General features: G+C 41.6%; 1 protein-coding gene across 5 annotated transcripts in view; it reads left to right on the top strand.

Moving 5' to 3' along the window:
* The window catches only part of MIDEAS (mitotic deacetylase associated SANT domain protein), a 103,971-nt gene that overhangs the window by 123 nt on the left and 82,361 nt on the right, over positions 1–21,487 (top strand). For all 5 annotated transcript variants that reach the window (XM_081134590.1, XM_081134593.1, XM_081134595.1 and 2 more), the window contains exon 2: positions 8,127–8,237. The gene's annotated coding sequence lies outside the window, so the exon portion shown is untranslated. The remainder of the gene's footprint in view (positions 1–8,126; positions 8,238–21,487) is intronic.

Here is a 21,487-nt window from a genome sequence, read left to right as displayed (position 1 = left end):
GCGCGGCACAACTCGTGGTATTCAGTAGCTGAAAGATGACTAGAATGGTGAGCAAAGGGATAAGATTCATTACATAAGTTGGAGCTCCTAGTAGCTTCACCTCTGAGAATTTTACTTCTTTGAGAAAGTTTCAGGAAAGGGGTAGGATTATACTACTTTGCAAATTCCTATAGGCCAGAGCTTATGTCTTTTATCGGTCTTGTACAAGTAGACCTTCAATAACCTTTTGGTGGAATAACCTGAATCATCTGATGAAAAAGAAAATGCTCAAACAGAATAAAAGTAATAGCATAAAATAAAGGTAGTCTAGAACTTGATCTTTTGCTGTTTTTTGTTTCAGAACTTGATCTTAAACAATCTTTCAAAGTAGAACAAAAACTGCAATATTAAATTAGTTTTGACTGTCTTCTAGGGCCTGAGAACTTCTTGTATCAAGTGTGATTTTTCTTCCCAAAATGAGTTCCCATTCCAAAAAATCAGGAAATTGGTATTTTAATTGTGACCTCAGGAGAGGAGAGAAACTACCCAGAACTTTTATTCCAATTATTTTTTAGTTTTATTCAGAACTACCCAGCTAAACCTCTCCCAAATTCCTGAACCTCAGAAGAAACTGTGTGAGATAATCATTTGTTGTTTTACGCTGCTAAATTTTGGGGTAGTTGGTTATGCAGTAATGGATAGCTGATAATGCTTGCTAAGAGAGAATTAGGGCTCCTTGGAGAAATCATTGATTCCAGGTGAGCCTGGAACATCTTTTTTGCTAGAAATTAAGGAAGTTTAAAAAAAAAAAAAAAGATGAGACATATCACAGGGACACAGAAGCCAGCTTGAAAGGGATCCTACTGGCTAACTCTGGGACAACATGAGCACCAAAATAATTATGATAACGATTTATAAACATCATAAAAATAGAAATTCATCAATCTATACCAATAACACACAGAATGAAGGGGTTTGGTTTACAGTTGAACAATGTGTGTTTGAACTGTGTAGGTCAATTGAAAAAAATATGCCTGTAAGTGGGCCAGTGCAAGTGGGCCCTCATTGTTCAAGGATCAACTGTATGTTCAAGTTCTGTGCTCTCTTGTGCACCCTAACACCTTCTTTGTTAAAGAAGAAAAGAAATCTGTTTGAATTTTCTCTTAAACTGATTTCAACCAAGAGTACAAGGGCTTTTAGGCCAAGAAAGAACCATCTTGCTTTGCAATAAATATCAAGTATGCCCAAACACCTTAAACCAGTAAGTCTTTCTTCCTGTTGATAGACCTGTGTATGTGGAAGGCAACACATGCAAAATTCAGGCTGTCTTCAAGTATGCCTCAAGTTTTATTTTGTACATGGCCTTTTTTTAGTCTACTATGCACATATGTGCAACCCCAGGGTCAGCATGTGTGAATAGCTTGGGCCCATTTTGCTGCCTCAGCCAGGAGTATGCCTGCCCCAACCACAGCTGCAGCCACAGACTAGTAGAAGCCAGCTGTTGGCCTCCTCCTGCTCACCTGCATGGAGAATATCACCTCCACTGACAATTCCTCTGGGCCTATGTGGGCATTGCCCATTGCTCCAGATAAAGTATCTCTATTCAGCCACAGCAGAAAAGCTGCCAGTCCTCATGGCCTGTCCTGCCCTAGCAGAACCTCCCCATATTGAGCTGGGGTGGTCCAGGGAATAGGAGTAGCCCCAGGCCAGAGCACCTCAGATTCCCACTGTTCTTACCCAAAGTTCAGCAGTTCTTCAAGCAGAAATGCTTCTCAAGTTGTTGTATGCCTTGGTCAATTTCCAGAGCACAAAATGATAGTTTATGTTAATTTTGTCCAGCTTTATAGTTGGTTTTTAGGGGAGTATATTTGCCAGTCTCCTCACTTGCCCATAACTGGAAGTCTGTTTAGTACATTTTTAAATTCCAAATAATCTTAGAGAAGGACTTGAGATTTTTGTGTGCACCAAAAGAGGCATGGACTAAAATAAAATTTAAAATAAAATATCTAGGGAACCGTGATCTAACTCAACTCCTTCAATGTACAGAGCAGCAATTTTCAACCTTTTTTTAATCTCATGGTACACATAAACTAATTACTATAATTCTGTGGAACACCAAAAATATATATATTTTGCCGACCTGACAAAAAAAAAAAAAGGTATAATTTTGATTCATTCACACTGGACGGCTATTGTGTTGGCTGTTATCATTTTTTTGTTTGACAATCTAAAGGAAAAGAGGTCAGTGCCCTGACTAAATAAACAGGTATTGCATGTTTTAAAAATTCTTGCAGCACACCAGTGTGCCGTGGCACAAAGGTTGAAAATCGCTGGTACAGAGGAAGAAAAAGAGAAAAGCTATATGACCTACTCAAGACAAAATAACTTGGTTAGTTTTTAAAATAGTAGTAAATTAAGGTACCATTTATTTAAGCAGTGGTGAATAAAGCTACCTTTCCTAGAACATTTTTTTCAAATTCTTTAAAATATTGCATCAGTTGATCACCTCTGTCCTGTTCATGGACTGTTTCTATGGACATATGACCAGGAGTTTTTAAAAAATGAGTAAAGGGTCAAAATTATGACTGGTTCCCATTATTGTTACCTACCAAGTACTTGTTTCTAAGCCATCGTTTCTAACAAAAAGAATACTAGATTTAAAAAATCAAAAACAGAATGTTGAACAGAAAAGGCAAGTTACAGAAGGAAACAACAGTACGATTCCATTTATGCCAAGTTTAAAAGCATGCAAAACAATATTGTATGTTGTTTATGCATACAACTTACATTGTAAAAGCATAAAAATACGTAAGGGAATGATGAACTCCCAGCCCGTATTGAGAATGGTTACTTCTGGAGGGAATGAAATGAGATCAGGGAGGAGAGACAAATCCAATTGCATATCTTAAACTGAGTGGTCAGTATCTGGATGCTCCCTCCCCTCCCCTCCCCCCCCTCCCCCCCTCCCTCCCCCCCTCCCTCCCTCCCTCCCTCCCTCCCTCCCTCCCTCCCTCCCTCCCTTCCTTCCTTCCTTCCTTCCTTCCTTCCTTCCTTCCTTCCTTCCTTCCTTCCTTCCTTCCTTCCTTCCTATTGAACTTAGAGAGAGAAGAAGGCAGAGAGAGAAACATTGGTTTGTTGTTCCACTTAGTTATGCACTCATTGGCTGATTCTTGCATGTGCTCTGACTGGGGATCAAACCCGCCACCTTGGTGTATCGGGATGGTGCTCTAATCAACTGAGCTCCCTGGCCAGGGCTGGGTGTTTCTTATGTTATTCTATAATCTTTTTGTATTTATAAAATATTTCATGATTAAGAAAAACATTAAATACCAGATATATTATTTTATAGAGGACAAAAGAGTTACATTTCAAAGAAAAGGATCCCGTTGGCTTTTGGAGCACACAAGCATCTATCAAGAACTAAGATTTTTGGGATAGATGGGTGGGAAGAGATTAACTAAAGAACTTTTATGCATATATGCATAAGCCATGGACACAGGCAATAGTGTGGTGAAGGCCTGGGGTGGGGTTGGGGGGGAGGTTTGAGGGAAAAAGGGTCAACGGAGGAAAAAAAGAGTACATCTGACATCTTTACAGAATAAAGAAAAAAACACACAACTGAGATTTTTATTCCACTCCATGGTCTTATCTGAGGAGCTCAGAGACTTTGTATGGTTAATATAATCTTAAAAAACCCTTTATTTTTCTTAAACTTTTTCAAAGAAACACTAAGCCTTCATATAGTGAATCCTTATGTTGGAAGACAAGTTGAGGGATCCATTAGTGTCAAGAAAAATTGTGAAAGACTTCAAACTGGGCACTAAAGGTTACTGGGTGCCCAGTCTAGCAGATTATCTCTACCTTTCACTGTCTTTGAGCTATTTTACAACTCTGTGAGCTGCAAAAAACTGATAGCAGTGCAAATGATTCTTGTCCATAGAAGTACAAATGCAAATTGTTCTTGGAGTACAATTGATCTCTCTCCCCCTCACCCAAGAAACCAGCGTTTCGTCTATTAATCAAATGAATTTCAGCACTGCTGATTGTCTATATATGTGTCTACTTCTTCGGATTATCTTTTGAATCAGTTGTAATATCTTACTAGTTCCCTCATTCATTAATGAGTTAAAATAAAATCTTGGACACATGCTAAGTTTGTATTTGTATAAATCATAATTTTACTTTTAAAAACAATTAGCTTCCCCGGCCAGCATAGCTCCTAGGATCCAGGAGATCAAGGTTCGATTCCCAGTCAGAGCAGAAGCCCGGGTTGAGGGCTTGACCCCCAGGAGGGGACATGCATGAGGCAGCCCATCAATGACTCTCTCATCATTGATGTTTCTCTCTCTCTCTCTCCCTCCCAAGGAAATAAATAATGATATATTTTTAAAAACAATAATTAGTCTTTAACAGAAGGGAAGAGTGCAGTTTCATCTCATTTCTGCCAAACCACACATATTGCACAATACAGGAGGCAGCTCCTCCCTGGCTATAGACCTGACCCCTTGGGACTATAAAGTCCTATTATTCCTCTCGTGCTCTTTTTCTCTTACTCCTCCATCTTAAGTACTCTTCTTTAAAATCTATTTTTAAACCTTGGTTCTTTGCTCCCTTAGCAACTGGAAAGATAACTAAGAGGATAATATATAAGGTTTTTTCTATAATTAAGGCCATCTCTACACCCACTACATGATATAAAAAAATTGAAGTACTTAAGGTGTTTAAATCAGACCCATTTTTCAGCTTCATCCTCTCCAACCTCCCTCCTCCCAAACACCACATTTGCCTTTAACATTGTAAACACACTATATATACTTGTCAAATTAATAAACAAGCAGTGGATGCCTTCGTGTGCTTAACACCGTAGGAAGTGCTAGTGGTATATCATATGTAAGTGAGAATCCCTGAGCCAGGGAAATTTACAGTCCAGTTGGGAAGACAGAGAAGTAACAATATATGCAGGATATAAGTACCAAAAGGAATGAGATTGGCAATAAATGCTTCATTCACTGACCTATTGAGCAAATATTTATTGCCATTACATGCAGGCACTGGTATACCGTGGTGAACAAGACCAGCACACACCCTCCCTTCACCAAGCTCAGTCTAGAAGAGGCCAAGATGAGTAATTGGGCAGTTATAATACTTCATTGCCAGGACGTCAATAGGGGAAGCACAAGATGTTATGGGAGCACAAAGGAGGAAAACCTACCCGTGACTTGCTGTCTAAAAAGACCTCCTGGAGGAAGTGATATCTAAGCTGAAATCAGAAAGACCTTGGGCCAAATTAGGCCAAGAGAGGAGATGGAGGAACCGAATGAGGTGTAGACTGTGGGAACATTATATATTAAAGTCTGGAGGGAATAGGAAGCAAAGCATGCTCAGGTGACCGCAGTTTAGTATGGAGAGCGGAAAGGGGTGAGATGAAAGAAGGGAAAAGGGACCATCACGTCACGTGGAGCCTTGTTAGCTATGGTAAGAAATTTCAATTTTATCCTAAGAACAATGGAAGAACTATTAAAAATTTGTTGTTTCATTTCAAAGATTTGGACCTGATCATATTTGATGTTAAAGAGGTCACCCTGGCTGGAATTAGGAGAATGAATTTTAAATGGGTGGGACTAGAGGCAGAGAGGCTAAGCAAAAAATAATGGTCACCTAAATGAAGGTAATGGTAGTGGGAATGGAGAGAAAATACAGACTACAGGATGTTTAAGAGTTAAAAGGGTTTGGTTCAGTGGCTAGAGTGTTGGCCCTTGGTCTGAAGAGTCCTGGGTTTGATCCCAGGAGTTGTAGGCTTGATTCCTGTGCCCCCATGTGGGCACCTGTGGAAGGCAACCAATCAATGTGTCTCTCTCCCATCAATGCCCCCCCTTCCACTCTCTCTGAAAAGCAACGGAAGAAATAACCTCTGGTGAGGATTAAAAAAAAAAAAAGGAGGACTTGATAAAAGATGCAGGCAGAGGTATATGAGTCTATCTGGAGTCCAAGACTGACAGCTGAATTAGACATACAGATTGAAGAGTCAGGATTTGTGGAACAAGATGAGGTTGCTTAGAAAGAAGAACAGAGAGAAATATGGGGAGAAAGCCCAAGGCAGAGCCCTGAAGAGAATGGATAGAGCAAAAAGAGTCTACAAGAAGCAGAGAGAAAATAACCTGAGAGGTGGAAGGAAAACAAGATAGCAGATTGTTAGGAAGGTCAAGGGAAGAGAGAGTGCCTCAAAAACAAGAGCAAAATCAACAGTGTCCAACCAGTGTCCAGTCTGCAGAAAGGCCAAGGAAGTGAGAACCGAATTGGGATCTAAAGGACAGCAGAAAATGCCACCCCAAAATGACTGTGGGAGTTCAGGACATGTAACTCCCAAATATGCTGGATATGTTGATTATTTTGTGCTGTAGGCACTTGAAAAACAGTAAATACAGGGAAAGGATTTCTCTGAACTTCCTTATGTACCTAAAAACAGGTACTCCAAAAGGAACTCGCTTGTCATAAATTCCTTCCCCAGGAGTTTCATCAACCAGGAAAGATTGACTCATCACAGGAGAGGAAACTATCATACCTTCCATCTATTCTTTTTTTTTTTTTTTTTTTTAATCTTTTTAAAAAAATCCTTACCCAAAGATATGTTTTACTGACTTTAGAGAAGGGGAGGGGAGAGAGAAAAACATCAATGTGAGAGAGAAACATCAATTGGTTGCCTCCCATGCAGGCCCCCATTGGGGATCAAACCCACAACCTAGGTATATGTCCTGACTGGGAATCAAACCAGCAACCTTTTGGTGTACAGGACTATATTCCAACCAACTGAGCCACCCGGCCAAAGCACCTCCCATCTATTCTTTTAAGGGCCCATCCCTCTTTCCTAAAAATAATTTGCTCTCCTCTAAGAGGCCTACATTCCCCCTCTCCTTTCCCTATGAAGGTGGTATTTAATCCTGAATTCAAAGCCACCTCCAGAAGTTACCCAGTTTTCCTGGATATCTCCTGTGTATACAGAAGGTATACTTGTTCATAAACTTCTGTTTGTTTTCCTCTGGTTAATCTGTCTTTTGTTACAGAGCCTCAGCTAAGAACTCAGAAGAGTAGAAGAAAAATTATTTTTCCCGTCCTTCAAATTATTTAACCACAGGGAACTCATTGGTGATTTTGGTGAAAGCATTTCAGTGGCATGGTAAATGATGATTGCAATAACTGGGCAAAACGACACTACAGTTTGTTGACATTTATTTTGTTACTACCAGAAACAAATGCGTTTGTTGCCTCTCTATTCTGTATAAGTACATTGTTGTCCCATTTAACAATTATTTGCATTTCTCTCCTTGTTAGACTTGAACATCTTGACCCTATAGATGATACCTTATTCGGTTTTAGAACCCCAGTGGCTAACACAGTCTTTGACATACATAAATTGTGCAATATGTATTTACGATGTAAAGAAAAGAGCAAGGACTCTTTTTTTCAGTTCAAGTTTCTGCTTTATCTCAGTCAAACCTGTAAGCTCTGTGGTCAGAGTCTGAGCATTAGATAAGCAGTTGAGAATAGGAGCTGAAACTGGTAATTCAGCATCTGCATCCTCTCTGTGGCTTCTCATTTATCTCTGGACCTGTTACAGAGAGTCTTAATTTTCTCATCTATGAAGTGACTACCTTGATATTTACCACCGGAGGTACTGAGAACCTTAATTAACATGTAGAAAAGAATCTGTACTCCTCATAAGATGAGCCCATACCATTATCATGGCCCATTTCATTTAATCTGGATGTTTTCTTAACTAGATTGATTTTACATTTCAACATGAATTAGTATGCAGCGCTATTGTTAAATTGAGTGTTGACTTTCACTCCCCAGAAAGTTTTCTCCTTCAGCAGTGGAAAAACAAAGCATATGTTATTACAGTAATAACACCCTCACTTCTGATCTTGTCATTTCACAAGAATCTTAAAACAGAAGTTCCTCTGAATTATTGCTTAGAGGAGAGACCTTTGGAGAAAAGGCATGTGCCGTAGGCACAACCTGAAATGCTATTGTTTGCATTTTTCCGTTTTCCTTTTCTATTTCCATGTTCAATCTGTGAAAAGCCAGAAGTTGAGACCCAGCATCATATAGCCTCAAACACTTCTTTTAAGTACTCATTTCTCCCCCAGGTGCTCCACCAGTCCTGTGAGGCTTCTCCCTTGGACCTTCTGATACTCCAGAGAGGACTTCCTAACACCCGGCCACACCTACTCCTCGCCTTGTCGGCCACTGAAGAAATGGTGAGCAAGCACTGGTGGTTTAAGAGCTGCCAACCCACACCTCAGGATGCATTCTCAACACAACCAGACTCAGTGGTGATGCAATCAACATCCTGTCCCAGTGTTTATTATGGCAAGAGATCGTTTCATACAAAGTTGTAGAGATATAGAGATGATATGGAAGTAAAAATAGATTGTATTTAAGTTACCACTCAGGTGTGTTTCTCTTCAGAATGATGCCTATAATTATCCACAAGGAGAAAAGACCATCACAGGAGATGCTCACTCATATTCACGTGAACAGCACACTTGGGTTTTTAATCAGTTATCCACTCACAATTGTAGCCATCGCCCATTTTTGTCTGATATCATTAATAAACATTGTTATAAATATACCTCCTTTAGTTGATTTCACCATTTCGTCAATCTGAACACAAACTCCTATGAACCAGCATTACAATAATATCTTCTGACAGCACACATCACTAAGTCAATGTGCTGGGCATGTGGGAGGTGGAGGAGGTACTAGGGAAGAGCAGGGGAAGGGGTATGTATAATTAAATCAGGAATGAAAATACACTGAAAGGGGTGTCAAGTGCAACTAGTCTAAAACACGATGTGCAACCAAATCCTTGGCAACAGTGTGAAATGACTCTCAGGGAGAACATTCACTTACAACACTATTTTCAGAAACTAGTTGGAAAGGATTGCTAAGCAGCAGACTGCCGAACATCATCCCGAGAAACAGCTCAATAACAGATGCATAGTAAAAGTGGGTGGATGAACATAGATGATAAAGACGCAAGCATTTTCATGTGTTAGAAGTCATACTGTTTTGAGTAAGTTATTAAGAATTTTATATTTCATTCTCAGCCAGAAGAAACTTATTAAGTAACTCTTTAAGTGACAAACATTTCTTTTTTGTTGCTGTTAATCCTTACCCGAGGATGTTTTTGCCATTGATTTTTAAAGAAAGTGGAAGGGAAGGAGAAAGGGGAGGGGAGAGAGAGAGGGAGAGAGGGAAACATTGATGTAAGAGAGACACATTGATTGATTGCCTCCCGCACTGGCCCCGACAGGGGCTGGGGATTGAACCTGCAACCCAGGTACATGTTGAACCGGGAATTGAACCCAAGACGCTTCAGTGCACCAGCCGACTCTCTAAACATCTGAGCCACACGGGCCAGGGCTAAGTGACAGACATTTCAATAGGTGACGTAGTCATCCAACACTGTTCCCTGTTCTCTGCGGTTCATGCAGTGCTACAGTTGCTGAGGTCCCCGCCTTAGATGCCCATGCACACACAGTCTCCACATACCATGTACGTATATGCAAAAAGTGCATCACCTCTGACTGTAAAGAATAGAAAAAGGCCCAGTTCATTGCACGTCAGCATCACTGGGACATCTGGAAGCTTGTTGCTTTTTTCCTGGAGGCCTCTCAGGCCCAGCTTTAATTCTACAGTTTTAGTTTACACCCAAAGTTCTGCCTAGACTTGTCTTAAATCCAGCTGTTTTGGTGTTTCCCAGGGGTCAGCTTGTGTGGGTCAGGTATCTAGGTGGCCATGCTTATGAGATCCATTGGGATGTTTTTTCCCCTTTAATTCATCTCTTTTTTCTATTCCTCTATCACTTATAATCTGCGCGTGTTTTTCTTTAGCGGATCTTAACTCTGCCAAGCCCTGAGTTGAAGCTGTATTTTCTTTGCTGGGCGAATATAAACCAAAGTGATCCCTGAGGGGGGTGGTCACTAAGGCAGGAAGGCTTGCCAGACCCACAGAAACCAGCAATAGTGCTACAGGCAGCACGATGCACAATTTCCTCAACAGCATGTGTCTCTCAGCCCTTCAGGGTATCCAGGGGTCTCTTGATTGGAGGCCTCACACTGATGCCACTCTCTCCCCAGCTCATTGCTTTAGCACAACCAGGAGAAGGTGATAAACATCCTGGGCAGAGGGCAAGGCAGAGGATGGTCACAGCTGAGGGGGATGCTGACTTCCAGCTGCAGCTGCTAGGACCACTTCGTGTCTTCCTCCAGACACAGAGGAAGAGCCTTCACAGCTCCATGTGCATGGATAGTATTTTAAAAGATTAATTTATGGTTTTTTTCCCTCCCTGTATATTCTCTTTCCCATTATGCTTTATTGCCTCAGAAAAAGTATATGAGCCCTGGCTGGGTGGCTTAGTTGGTTGGAGTGTCGTCCCATGCACCAAGAGTCACAGGTTTGATTTCTGGTCAGGGCACATACCAGGGTTATGGGTTTGATCCCAGTTGGGACACATCCGGGAGGCAACTGATCAATGTTTCTGTCTCTCTCTTTCTCTCCCTTCTTCTCTCTCTAAAATCAATCAAAACATATCATGAGGTGAGGATTTAAAAAAAAAAGGTATATGAAAGGGCAGATGGCAGTCTTTTGTTTGTTGATTACCAAGCCCTTAGAACAACGTAGGTTTGTGGCTGAAGTAGAAGAAAGAGTGAAGGAACATGTCCAAGAGTTTTACAGTGGAATGTCCTTAAGAAAGTTGAAGGAAACAGACTCCCTTCAGTCTTGGTTTCCTGGCAGGGCTGCAAGGAGGCGGCAAAACCCCAGAGAGGAAGGGCACTGGGGCCCCTCAGCCTTGCAAATAAACCCATGTCCCAAGTGGGACATGGAAACAAAGATGCCACCAGATCTGAAGGGACTCCTGGGAAAGGACAGGAGTGTTAATGTTGAATGGTCACGGATGACGCAGGGACAGCAGGGCACCTCCCACCTGGAACTGGGTAAGATGATGGAATCTTCACCTCATCCCAAAGTGGGAAACCCCAGGAATGACAGACGTTAAACATTCCGTCTGTCTGTCAAATGGGGCTCAGAGGCAGAAACTCAATTGATACGGAAAACGAACAAAGTGCTGTTCTGCCCGACAGACTGTGGACTGAGAATCGGGTACTCTCTGTACATTCATAGGGAGCATTGTGGAGCTGGAGCTATGTTTTGCAGCATTCCCTCCCTGTATTGCACACGTTAGATTGTACTCTGCATTGTCACGGGAGATTTGGAAGGCAGAGGTGAGGCAGGTGGCAGCCCGGGTGCCCTGGAGGTTGATTTAGGGCTGTAGGTGTCGCTGTGCTCGCACCCTTCCTTGCTGACCTCCTGGCTCACCTCATTGCTGGGGCAGCCCGGGGGACCACAGTTCCCTCGCTCCTGCTGTGCTTCCTTGCTTCCCGGGATGATTCCCAAGTAAATGACTTGCATGCAAATCCTTATTTTATGCTTGGCTTCTGAGAAAACCCAACCTAAACTGGTCTTCACTGAATGGAACAATGGACTGAATCTGATCAGGTTCAATGTGAAGATCCACTCTAAGGTTTCAGAAACAACTACAGGGGAGATACAGTGTCTAATCGCTGGTTCAGTGTGGGCACCACCAGAGCAGCTGCAGGTCTCAGAGCTGGGGCCGTTTCTGATTGTGCCTGTGGGAAGTCCAGGGGGTCCCAAGAGTCCCAGGTTTTTAGTAATTTTACATCCTGTGCCGTCACAGCAGGAAAATAAGGGTTGTTTGTGTATAGCATTCCACTGGTGCAGATAAAGAGAAGCACATGAGTATGACCCAGATACAGCTGAGCCTCCGTTTCCTGCCTCAGGGCCTGCATGCTGGTCAAAAGAAACTTGTTTGACTCCAGACAGCCTTCTTGAAAGTAACAAAGCCTTTCCTGCATATCTCTCACGAGGTCATTTGAGGAAAGAGTTGCATTACCTGACACAGCAAGTTCTTCAGCCTCAAAGTTCCACCCTTAATGCAGTTGCTTAAATCTTTAGTTCTCCAAAGGCTCCAGCTTGCAGTGCGCTGCCTCCCACTAACCCCCACTTCTCAGTCTGCACATGCAGTTTCCATGTCACACAAACCAAGAGTTGTGCTCAAGAAATAGGGATTAGAGAAGGGGGTAAGGTGGGGGGGAGGAGAGACTAATTATATTTCAAAATGTTGTCCCTGTTGCATGTGAAATTTAATTATTTAAATTGATCCTAAACTTGGGATCCACCGCACCCTTCTCACCAGAGCCAGACCTCCTTGCAAAGAAAATTAGGGTAGAATAATAGTACTCAATTACCTCTCACTTCCCCTGGAAGCCAGTCCCTAGTTTTTAGATAGGTATTACAGGGAGGGTTGCTAATGACCTCCAAGCCCATTAGTAACCTCCTTTTTTTTTTTTTTTAAATTTAATATACTTTTATTGATTTCAGAGAGAGGAAGGGAGAGGGAGAAAGAAAGTTGAAACATCAATGATGAGAGAGTCATGGATCGGCTGCCTCCTGCACACGCCCAACTGGGGATCGAGCCTACAGCCCAGGCATGTGCCCTGACCAGGAATCGAACCTCCATCTCCTGGATCCTAGGTCAATGCTCAACCACCAAGCCACTCCCAGCCAGGCAATAACTTTCTTAATGTTGGCTTCAAATGCTGATGCAGGTAGTGTGGCCCATTGCCCCTTGGGGAGATGTGAACTTCTCTTTCTGCCCTGGCACAGACAAGTTCCCAGTTCTCAAGAAGCACTTCCCATTGTCCAGACACTGAAATTCAGGCTAGTACAAAGGGCTTCAGAAACTGGCTAACCTCTAAATCCTTTCCCATTTTACTCTTTTCTACACCGATATATAAAGTAAAAGTTATGCAGTGAGACAGAGCCAAAACTCTATTTTCTCTGCTAATGGAGGAGAGTAGGAGAGAAGAAAACCCAAAACAGGCTCTATCTGCACAGAGCTCACATTGTCATTCTCACAGTAGCTCACTTACTTCCTGGGCAGCTTGCCTCTGGAGGGGACAGCAAGGCTGCTGGGGTTGTGGGGCCGGGAGCTCCAAGATCCATGAGAAAGGCAGCCCTGGAAGATTGAGCAAATTCCCTGAGGCACACAAAGGTAAGCCAAGGAATTCAGAGGCAGAAAGCCCTTGCTACGTTAGTGCCATCCATCTAGAAAAACACAGGCAACACATCATGGAATGGGAAAATATATTTTCAACTAACAAAGCTCTAATATCCAAAATAAATACATATTGCAATAAATCAATACTACAAAAACCCATTAGAAAAAAATGGGCAGAAGACTTGAAAAGGCATTTCACAAAAGACAAAAAAATACATTAAAAAGATGCTCAACTTTGCCCTGGCTGGTGTTGCTCAGTGGTTTGAGTGTTGGCCCGTGCACCAAAGGGTTACGGGTTTGATTCCTGATGAAGGGCATGTATCTGGGTTGCAGGTTCGATTTCTGGCCCCATAGGGTAGCCAGCCAATCGATGTGTCTCTCTCACATCAATGTTTCTCTCTCCCTCTCCTCCCTCCCTCCTTTCCTTCCACTCTAAAAAATCAATGGAAAAGGGGATTAGCAATAACAACAAAAAAAGATGCTCAACTTCATTAATTACTTGAATAATGCAACTTAAAACAATAACGAGATACCTTTACACATCTTGCAAAAGAAGCAAAGATTTAAAAATCTCACAATATCAAGTAATAGTGAAGATGTAAAGCAATGGAAACTCTTCTACACTGCTGGTGAGAGAACAAATTGGTTCAATTACTTCGGAAAACTGGCAGTTGAATATCCACAGGTGCTATGCACAGAGCCTTTCGCCACCTGTCTCAAACCTGACCATTTCTCTTTGGGTCTCCTAGAACCCGGTCTGGATTAGCTATACAAAAAAATGAGATCTCCAAAGCCTATATAATTTTATTGACCAATATCATCCCAATAAATTCAGTAAAAAAATCAACAAAGGAATGCAATCTGGTTTGAGCGGCGGTTGGTCTATCCCTCTGTTCCTTTCTTCCCTCCTTTCAGTTTTGCAGAAGAGTGAGATAAAATATACAGGCATAAAAATGCATAGAACACGTTTGGACAGCTTAGCAAATAATTGCAAATCAACCCTCTTTGGAACCAACACCCAGATAAAGTAGTAATTATCAGCAATCAAGAAGTCCCCTGTGTATCCCCTGAGTAATCACAATCCCCTCCATGCCCATTACTATGAACTACTATTATCCTGACATTCATGGTATTAATTTCCTTCTTATTCTTTATAATTTTACCACCTATCTTTGAACTTGCTCAGTATGGATTCCCACTGAATACATTCTTCTGCTGTCAACACTTTTTCCCTCAGCATTATGTTTGTGAGATTCAAGCATATGACTGTAGTTGTAGGTCACTCATTTTTATTGCCATATTGTGTTCCACTGCATGAATACATATGCTACAATGCATTTTCCTATTCTATTCTAGATGGATAGGGTTATTTCCAGTTTGAGCCTATTATGAACAATGCTGCCAAGAACATTCTTGCCCATAAGTCCTGGTGCACATGTGCAAGAGCTTTTCTAGGGTGATGACCTAGTGTGGCTTCCCTTTAATCCAGGCTTAGCACATTCATTCTTCCCAGTCTCCTCTTTCAAAACTAGTTCTCAGGAAAGGTCATTAAATTCACTCATGCTGAGGTAGGAATGACTGAGAAGTATTACTACATATCCTCTTCCATATAACTAAACTAACATCAAGTGAATTAATTTCTAATAGTAGAACCTCAGCTATCTGGAGGGTTAGGGAGAAATCTATTAGGGTGGGCCCTGAGAAAGATATCACATAGCAGTAACGTATGGGCCAAGAAAAGTAAAAATAAAAACAAAAACCCAAAACAAAGCAAACACAACAAAACAAACATGAAAAAATACATAAGGTGTTGCCCTAGCTGGCTTGGCTCAGCTGTTAGAGTGTCCACCTGCGGACTGAAGGGTCCTGGGTTCAATTCCAGCCAAGGGCATATACCTCGGTTGTAGGCTTGATTCCCAGGTTGCTTCCACTCTCTCTGAAAAGCAATGGAGAAAATATCTGCAGGTGAGGATTTAAAAAAAATACCCAAAGTGTTATGTTTATTATTTTAAATATATCTGTATTGATTTCAGAGAGAGGAAGGGACGGGGGGGAGAGAGAGATTGAGAGAGAGAGAGAGAGAGAGAGAGAGAGAGAGAAAGAGAAACATCAATGATGAGAGAGTCATTGATTGGCTGCCTCCTGCATGTCCCCCCCACAACCCAGGCATGTGCCCCGACCGGGAATCCAACTGTGATCTCCTGGATCATAGGTCAATGCTCAAATGCTGAGCCATGCCTGGCTGGGCTTTATTATTTTTTTTAAATCTTATTTTATACTTTCAATAATCTTGTGAGAAAAAAGGAACCATAAAGACTGTGCTGTTTGAAAAGTCAAAAACCAGGCACAGGGCATGAGGACCCTTTTCCAAGGGTCAGCGGCACTTAAAGGCTAACTGAAGTGGTCAAGAAGAAATCCTTAAGGTCAGACACCTACACTCGAGGCCCGCCTCCCTCAGCCAGATAAGTTATCTTCTCCAACTGGTTTCCTCATGTGTGAAATTGATGTGATAATAATACTTCATGAGGTTGTTCTCCTATCAATACAGACAACAGTGCCTGCCACTTAGTAAGTGCTCAACCAATATTCAATATCATTCTACTTATTCTAACTTTTTAAGCTGAGCATGGACACTTTTTGTGAGAGCCCCGTAAGCAAATGATCTGAGTGGGGTTCACTGAGGCTATTGGCTATTAAGGGGGGTACACAGGAGAGAAGAGGGAAAGAAAGCAAAAGTGAAGCCGGAGAGAGAAATAAAAGGGGCACATGTGCTAAGCAGGAGAAAAGTGCCAGATTTCCAGAAGTGGGTGGCTAAAGGCCGGTCAGACGGATAAGCAGAGGGATTGACAGAGGGAATGCTGTAGCTGTACTAATAGGTCCTGCCTGGGGAGAGGTTTGAGTAGGTCTCAAACTTCTGGGTCAGGGCAGAGAGGTCAGACCTCATCAATACATGATTAGCAAGGTGCAGGGAAAGAAGTGAGTTAGATAGCAGTTAGCAGACAAGGACGTGCCTATCCGCAGGGCAGCCAGTGCTGATGGCTTCCCTACTCAGGCATCAGGAAGACACTCAGCTTTTCTGTCTCAGGATTTTCTCTGAGCTTGAGCTTGCTCAATCGACTTTGCAGGGACAGTCACAGGAGGAAAGTGTGTGGGAGGGGTGGGGGGGTGCCTCCCAGGGGCAGCTCTCAATCAATACAGGATGAAGGTTGATAGATAAATGTCTCAACCTCCCATCCTTCAGAGGGACAGTTCTAGATGATTTTTATATGGCTTTTCAAAGGTCTCCAGGGAGATTGTGCCAGTTGTCCACAGTGAAAACCAGCTCAGTAATGCATCTTTCATTGGCTTTCCTTTCTTCCCTGTTTCACTCTCCCCTCCTCCTCATTGTAGTCCTTGGATAGCTTCCCAAATAAAGTACTGTCACCAAAGTCCTCGTCTCAGTTCTGCTTTAGGAAGGACCCAAACTAAATTATATTATCATGTAGCATAAATATGAGAGCTGAGATCCAAACAAAAAATAACAAAAACCCCACCCCTTCCTGACTTCTTGCTCAAACAAAGTTGAAGAAATATGGTCAAATGGAAATTAGGAATGTATTTATTTATTTATTTATTTATTTATTTATTTTTCACCAAAAGAAAATTATAAGAACTAACAGAGTCGAGATTGTAGCACAAGCTAAATGTGCTCAGATAGACTAATCCAATGTGAATGGGCATATGAATAGAAGAAAAAACAAACCAAAAAATATTAGAAGAAAATGGAAGCAACCTGGAAATAAACCCTGGAGAACTTCTCACACAGGAGGGACCACACAGGAGGCTGCTCATTGCAGGGCTATTTGTGGTAATGGGAGTTGAAAGCTTCGGGGGCTCACTACTAGGGGAAGGGGTGAGTAAAGCAGTTAAGAGCAAGAAATTGCGTGTGCCACAGCCATGTGCATAGCTTATAAAACAGCGTTGAGTGAAAACAGTAAGAAATAGAATAAGGTCTATGATGCAGTATCATTTACATGAATATTCCATACATATACTACATGTTTTATAAGAAAACATACAAATATTATTATACCTGTCAAATGCACCAGATTGGCTGTCTGGTGGGCAGGGGGAATCGGAGTGGGAAATGGGGATAAAAGGGAATTCTTTAAAAAGTGTCTTATATGGACCAATGACAACTGTGTGGCGTATGAACTGAGGAGTCAGGGAGTATGATTTACTCAACTCTGCACCTGAAGCCCGAAATGAAAAAGAAGGAAAACACAGGAAGACACTATTATAACCTTAGTTTAGGGAAGGCTTTTTAAATAAGGTAAAAACACACAAACCATAAAGTAAAAAACTATAACTTTGACTACATGCACAAAGAGGCATCTATAAGATTTCAGCGCAACATTTTAGTAATAGCTAAAAGTTGGAAATGACCTAAAGGTTCATCCAGAGGGAAATGGTTCATCGTGGCCTATTGATGCCATAGAATACTATTCAGGGTCAAAAGAAGAAGTTAACTTGTGTGTACTGTCAAAGGGCGCAAAACTATAAGGAGGCCATTCTCAGGGTGGTGCAGGTCTCACCCGCCTCACCCTAGTCCTGACCCTACCAAGATATATTGATAGGTGAAAAAAGCAAGTTGAAGAAAAAAAGTATAATACAATATAATATATGCTATAAAATGTGGGGTGGCACAAAAAAAGAAATCTATGTTTTTGTCTGTATATTCTACACATATGTAAATGCTTAGAATGAAGTCTGGGACATTTAAAAAATAAATATATGTGTTAAAGGGGGGTAGGGAGCATTAAAGGTTCGTTACATGACTAGTTTCTCTGTGGCAAGACCTTCCAGAAACTTTGAGCAATAAGGCTAGTTTTTCCAAGTGTCACTGGGTTCATAAGCACTCATCTTCCAGGGTCATGCTGGAGAAATTTCTTGGGCCAGGGCCTGTACTTTCCCAAGCTTTCCAGCAGGGGGCAGAAGCATCATGAGCCCGCAGCCCTGGCAAACTACCCTGTGACCTGGTATTTAGGGCTGGGCCTGGCCTGCTTGAGCTGCAGACATTTGGCCTGCTTGTTTGTCCACCATTAAAAGCTGATTATTTTTAAGTTTTCTTGCAGAGTAGCAGATTCGAATATGTACTCTTGGCTGCATAGTTTAAAAATTCTGAACATGCATTTGAGTTCAAGGTAAAATCTAATTTTTTTTTTCCAAAGTGGAATTGACCCAATTTATTTATTTTTTATTATGGAAGTTGAATATATTCATTACAATTTTAAAAAAGTATAAAGTAGAAAACTTGTAGTTTATTATCTGGAGAAAACACTTTAATGTATCTATTTTCTATATTCTTAAAAACATATATAAACACTTTACCAAAAGGGCCATCATATTATACATACCATTTTATAGCTGCTTCTTTTCAAGTGGATCAACAAGATCACTTTTGAGGCATCTTTTAAGGGCTCAATATTAAGTGAAATTTACATATGCGTTATTAATTCAGTTTTTCCATTAAAAGCATCCTGACATTGAGTGGGATGGACCAAGACGTCCATGCCATTGTTTGGTCTTCAAGTCTGGTCATGTTGTTCTGACAGGGATGGCCTGGCATTTCTAGGAGCAAATCAGCAGCAGAAACCAAGCCATTTTTGGATCTACACCTCGGAATAGTGTAGAGTTATGACAGCCAAGAGCTTATGTCGCTCATGGTCTTTTGCAGGTTTCCCCACACAGTGGCTTCCTGGATGATGAATGGATATTATTTCCATCTATTGGATAACAGAAGATAATCGCAGCTCAGCTTTAAAATCTCTCTTGGAAGAGTGACCAAGCTGTCCCTCTGCATATTGTGTGAACTGACTTACTTGAAAGTAGACTTTGGACAGACAGATTTTAGCTGCTTTGCCCTAGGGAAGGTGATTATCTCATTGTAGAAATTTATAATGTGGCCCTTACTGATTAATCATTCAGGGAGGTTTTGTTCCAAAAGGATAAAGTAAGGGACTCATATGTAAAGATATGTCAGATTTAAATTATCTTTCTTTCTGGCACTATTCTTCCACTTGTATTAAATCTAAATCCTAGAAAACTTAACCAGATGAGATCTATACTTTTGGAAAGTGTGTCAAAGAAGCAAAGAATTTCCTGTGGCACTTCAAATGATCTTCCTCCAGGAGGTGGAATGAAGAAAAAGACTACCCGTTTTGTAGAAGGTAGAGATGCTGGTAACAGAGAAAACCAGATCAATAGGCTTATTAGGAGAATGAACTAAGGTATCTACCATGGTTATTTTTGTAATCTGGTCAGTTAATAAACAGTAAGTGCTTTAAAATTGGAAAGAAAGAAAAAAGACAGGTGTAAGTTACTTTGTAACACAATAGATGCTATGATGAAAGTAGGTGCCAGAGCTCAGGGAAGGGTTACCAAATTCAGGCTAGATGGTCAAGGAGGGCTGCCTGAAGGAGGAGGCACTTCAAAAGAATCATGCCTTTGAGGAGATGCTGCCATTTCAGGAAATTGCAGCTTAGTGAAGCCAGCTAAATGTCTTCAGGTGATCCAAGGGAGACTCCGCCCAGCCCTGGCTCACAAATCAGTCATCTTTCCCTGTGCTGAGACTTTCATCTTCCATAAGGAAGGACTCTGAACCAGAGAAGAAAACTGTAGTCACAGATTCTAGTTCTGATGCTGGACTAGGCACTGGACTGCTTTGTAATGTTAGACACCTTAGATCTATTCTACTTGTGAACAATTTCCTCCCCTAAGGAATTAGAACTGTGGTCATTCTTCATGGAGATGATAGAATTTAAGCCAGTTCTTTCCTTTTATACAGATGTGTCAGATGTACGTACATATGAAGAAAAAATTGTCACCAAATGAAGATCCACTGAAGTGGGAAGAGGGGTGGTAGTCAGGGTCCTACCTCTAGGTTATCTGGACAATCATCTAGCCCTAGGCTTCCCTCCCAGGGTCCACAGGTAGGTGGGTGTCCTGTGGCCTGAGATGGGATCTCTTTAGCATTCAGAAAGCTGAGCAGGGCCTGAGGTGGCTAGAGGAGCTCTGTGCCTTTTCCCCAGTGCTTAGTAAATGTTACCTTTTTACTCTGTGCCATGATATAAATAAGAAAGGAAGCCTTGATCTAGCATCAGTGGCATTGCCAGTCCTGACCTCAAACTCTCTTTTACCAAGAAAGGCCAGAGATTGATGAGAAATAACTTTTTTGCCCTAGTGATACAGCTTTATGATGGTAGTTTCTGCTCAGGAAGAAAGGTTAAGGAAACACTGTCTCTCACAAATGAGCTACTCACAGTTTGCATGACCCTTGGGCTAGAGTTCTATAAACCAGCAGGCCTGGCGTATACAGTGGGAAATTTGGTCCATTGGAGCCTGATGCTTCATATTGACTTTCAATTTGATTTTCTGGGTCAGCTGGATCAGTGAATCCTGTGTTCATTGTAACATGTTCCAAAAATGGCTCTGTTATGAATTGGATTGTGTTTCCCTCAAAAAACTATGTTGAAATCTTAACCCCAGTACCTTAGAATCTGACCTTATTTAGAAATAGGTCTTTGCAGATGTGATTAGTTAAAATGAGGTCATACTGGAGTAGGAAGGACCCCTAATCCAATATGACTGGTGAGAAGACAGTCATATGAAGACAGACACACAGGGAGAAAACTATGAAGGCAGAGATTGGAGATATGCAGCTATAAGCCAAGGAGTACCAGGGCTTGCCAGCAAACAACCAGAAGCCAGGAAGAGGCAAGGAAGGATTCTCTTACAGGTTTTGGAGGGAGCATGGCTCGGCTGACCCTTATTTTTGGACTTCTAGCCTCCAGAACTATGAGACAATAAATTTCTGTTGTTTTAAGGCACCAAATCTGAGGTGCTTGATTACAGTAGCCCTAGGAAACTTACACGGCCTCCCAAGGCTGAGGTTTTATCAGTGCGCACACAAAAACAGTTTGTAGTCTTGATTTGATGGGCATAATTTCAGCATCTGTTTTCATAAATTTTGCTTTTGCAAATCCCTGGGACTCTGATGTTGCTCTTGAGGGTGCTAGAGTGTCCTGATGGAGTCCAGTGTTGGCTCTAATACCTCTTACTGCCGTGAAGTGGGCTCAGATTCCTTAAGAAGCACCTGAAAATGCGATTTTTAGGTCCCACCTGAGACTGAATGGGAAAATTAGGCTTCTTTTTTCTAGTTAAGAGACATTGCACAACTTACACTTCCATATCCATTGATAGTCTTTCTCATTCATTCATTCATTCATTCATTCATTCATTCATTCATCCCCTATTGCACAACTACTGTGTGTTAGTGGTGGATAGTCAAGGCCTCTCCCCTCACTGAGCCTCTAGCCTAGGGGC

Source organism: Miniopterus schreibersii, assembly GCF_964146895.1.
Source record: "Miniopterus schreibersii genome assembly, chromosome: 1".
NCBI classification, from domain to species: domain Eukaryota; kingdom Metazoa; phylum Chordata; class Mammalia; order Chiroptera; family Miniopteridae; genus Miniopterus; species Miniopterus schreibersii.
Note: the sequence above shows the minus strand (reverse complement) of the source record. Positions and strands in the feature narration are given on the sequence as shown.